The 3,690-nt window shown below is 40.6% G+C and overlaps 1 pseudogene; it reads right to left on the bottom strand.

Annotated features, from left to right (window-relative positions):
* Nucleotides 1-214: 214 nt before the first annotated feature.
* Nucleotides 215-3,362, bottom strand: LOC134566039 (uncharacterized; annotated as a pseudogene).
* Nucleotides 3,363-3,690: the final 328 nt, after the last annotated feature.

The raw sequence follows: 3,690 nt of genomic DNA, 5'->3' as shown, positions 1-3,690 counted from the left end.
ACTTTCTCCAGAGATCATAATTTGAGAGAGTGTGTCTCTCACACAATGGCTGAGTCACGATAGGTTTACTGCACCACACATATAGTTCTAATATCCAACGGAAGAATTAATGAAAGAATCATAGTACATACAATATGGTTTTAAATAGATTAAGTCACCAAAGACCAAGTCTTAATTTAGTTTTTATTAATGGTACACCAGAAGGCACCAACAATCAAGCATACATTATTGCATTAATTGACCATGTCCTATGTGGATTAGATGCCCTCATGTAATCACATTCCAGCCTGCATTGGAGATTGTATACATGTGATCCATCTCAGCCGCTGTAGTCTTCCTGAGTGACCATCAGGTTGTAGTGAGTGACCCCTTTCCATGTTCCCTGGATGGTGGTTTCATAGCCAAACAGGGTGCGGATCTTGGCAGTGTATGGCACATCCATTTGTGCTTTTGTGACAGAAGCCACCATACGTATAGACTTTCCACCCGGCACCTCTACATCCGTGCTGGCTGAGAAGCTAGTCTGTAGAGAGAAAAATGCATCAGAATGGAGGGTTGAATAGCAGATGCTTAAAAGAAAGCTTCCATTCATAAACGCTAGTTCTGTTGATTGCTAGAGTGAGTCAGAAACAAAGGTAGTGCCACTGGCTATGTTGAGGGATTAGACCTTCATTAAACACATTTTGAATACACTAAATCAGATATTCTGAAGTAATGTATAGGTGGAAGACATGCAATTGGACAGACAGGAACTGACAATTTAGAGAATCTGCACAGAATGAAAGGAGCATGTGGTAAGAGGTAAAGTTAAAATTAGCCACAAAAGGATTCTCAGTGGCCAGTATATGCATACAGATCCCAAAACCCAACTAGCATGACAGACATACCTGGGTTTCATTGGTCTTTGAGAAGCTCCAGGTGTGAGTGGTACTTGTGTTGATGGAAATGCTCGTCTCCATGTCACCAATAAAGGGGATGCCAGCAGTAAAACTGACCTCTGCTCCAACTTCTATTGTAAAGCCATGCTCCTGGGTAAAGCTGCTTGTCTCAGTCATGGTTTTGGAGAATCTAAAAAGAATTGAAAACCACTGAGCTAGCAGAGTATACAGCTTACACAGTAGAGTATACCTTCAACCTCCAGTAACAAGTTTGGAGTGATATTACAAACAGATGTAAAGCAATACAGGATATTAAAAAAAAAAAATACTGTCAGAGTGCTTTGATGCAATGAAAAATATTCATTAAACTGGAGAGTGAACAGGGGATTTGGAAAGTAGAATGTGATACATTTGAGAAGCCTGGTATTTGCCTATTTTAGCCCAAAATGGGCTAATTGTACATTAAACCCTTCTGTAAGCAAAAGTATCATACCAACATTCAGTAGATACTTACGAGAAGGAGTACTTTAAGGGAACGCTGCTTGTATTCTTGTAGATTTGAGACTGGACCACCTCTGGCTGCTGAGAGAGTATTTTACCTGATGCAGGTAGGAATTCAAAGCTTACAACACTCTGGATGGTTTTATCAACAGTGAAGGCTAGAAAGCGGTACTTATTATAGTGCCAACCTAGATTCTCAGCTTTATCCAAACAGTTGGTATCATCTTTAGTTGGGATTTTCCCTTTATAGATGTTGCCATTGCGTGAATCCACACACCACAGTAGGTCATCAAGGCTGATCTCCATGAAGTGGGTGAGAATTCGCCAGCCACCATTTCCAATAGTGGTGCAGGAGTCAAGCCATTTATCATTTGTTGTGGATGGAGGGCTTCCCACCACAAGCTTGTCACCATCGGTCACAGCATACAGATTGCCTTTTTGGTCAAAGAATAGAGCATCAAGTTTATTCCAAGCAGAGTTTCCTATCTTGGTTGCTTGGCCATAACGCCAGGACACATTTTCATTGCTTGGGGCTGGACCCTTGTAGAGCTCCCCATCTTTTGTAGCTGCATACAGAAGCCCATTTGGGTCAAAGAATAGAAATTTAAATTGAACCCACTCAGCTTTTCCCACTCTCTTGGCAGTAGAGAACCAATCATGATTCGCAGACACAGGCATGGTCCCAGTATAAAGATCCCTGCCACGGACAGCAAAGAGCTGCCCTTCAGGGCTAAACACAATCTTGGTTACATCATTTAGCTTCCCTACAGCAGTAGATCTGTCGTAGTAGCTATCCATACGATCCTTGGGCGGTAGGCCAGCTCTAGCCACATAGTCACTGTGGATGGTAAACAGGATGGTATCTGAAATTAGAGGAAACATTTTACATTATGAAGAAGAACTGGTTGAGGTTAAGATCCAGTACAGAGCAACAGCAGGACTTCCTACAATAAGGTCAGCAAGTTTTTAGGTATCTTAATAAAGATTTCAGATTGTTCCCTCCCACCTTGCACAGGGAACAGAGGGCACAAGTGCCTTCTCTTATTTAGAATGAGAGCAGAGATTAACCTAATTTCTCTTGCAAACAACCAAGAATTAGTATACCAATTAAGAACTACATTCTTGCATGTCCCCATTCACATGCGTGTACAGAAATACAGATACTATATGAATATAGCTTTAACATTCCATTAGTGCTGCAGTTTACACTGATGCATTAAAAAGGGATAGCTAGGTTACATTGTAAGCTGGGTGAGGTAGCTTCAAGCATTTTAATTTCAGATGTAGCATGACAGCACTATAGGGTGACATTAAACATAACTGAGCACCCTTTACTCCCAACTTCAGCTCTGAGAAAAGGAGAAAGATATCAAACTAAGCAAGATGAACAGTTCACTAAACCAGGTCACAAAAGTCATTGTCCCCTCCCAGCATAAACCACTCCATATACCAAGTATTTTCACACAGAATCTTATAGAATGCCACATTACCATTTATAAAGACAAGCAGCAGGCATATGTTTGGAATATAATCTGTCCTTTGAGACATACGCGTGTAAGACTCACCATTCCACCACAATGGTCCTTACACCATGTGGCACCCATCTCCAGTCTGCACACCTCAGATCTTTATTGATTTGCTATGCCAAGCTGGACACATTTCTGACACCAATGTCATTGACAGCATCTGAAGTAACATACATCCATTCCTAAACTAGTCACCGGCTATGGGAGGTCTCACCTACTTTCCCACTCTCAATTCCTCAGCATTGAATGTCTGGTGAGGAGCTGAGAGATACATGGTGGATAAACCCATTTTGAAGTAGGTTTCTTCATATCCAAACATTAGACAAATGCTCAGATGGAATTTGAAGTGGATTAATAAAATAAAACAAAATAGTAAAAAAAAAAAATTAAAAAAAAAAATGTCATGAAAGAATTACATGATATACATATTTTAGGATCAAATACCTGGTGTATCCATTATCACAGAGATTAGAAAACAAACTCCTAGATCTCTAGACACCCAGCAGGATAGTTCTAAATGTCTCTGGCTTGTGTAAATCAAGAACTGTTTCCAGATAATTCTGTACAAAAAAAAACCCTCAGTCCTTCAGCTATATAGTCTGGGCCCCTTCCTAAACACAGCTGAATGTGGTTTGTTTAAAGACTCTGAGCAATGTTCTGCTAAAAAAAGTGTTTCCCTGCAGCTTGTGGAATTAATAGGCTGCAGTTGGGAAACCACTAATCAAAGCAGTTCCTTTGCAGCTCTTCGTTGAGCCATAAAGTTATTTCCCTTCTGCAGCAAATGA

This window comes from Pelobates fuscus, chromosome 6, assembly GCF_036172605.1.
Source record: "Pelobates fuscus isolate aPelFus1 chromosome 6, aPelFus1.pri, whole genome shotgun sequence".
Taxonomy (NCBI): Eukaryota; Metazoa; Chordata; class Amphibia; order Anura; family Pelobatidae; genus Pelobates; species Pelobates fuscus.
Note: the sequence above shows the minus strand (reverse complement) of the source record. Positions and strands in the feature narration are given on the sequence as shown.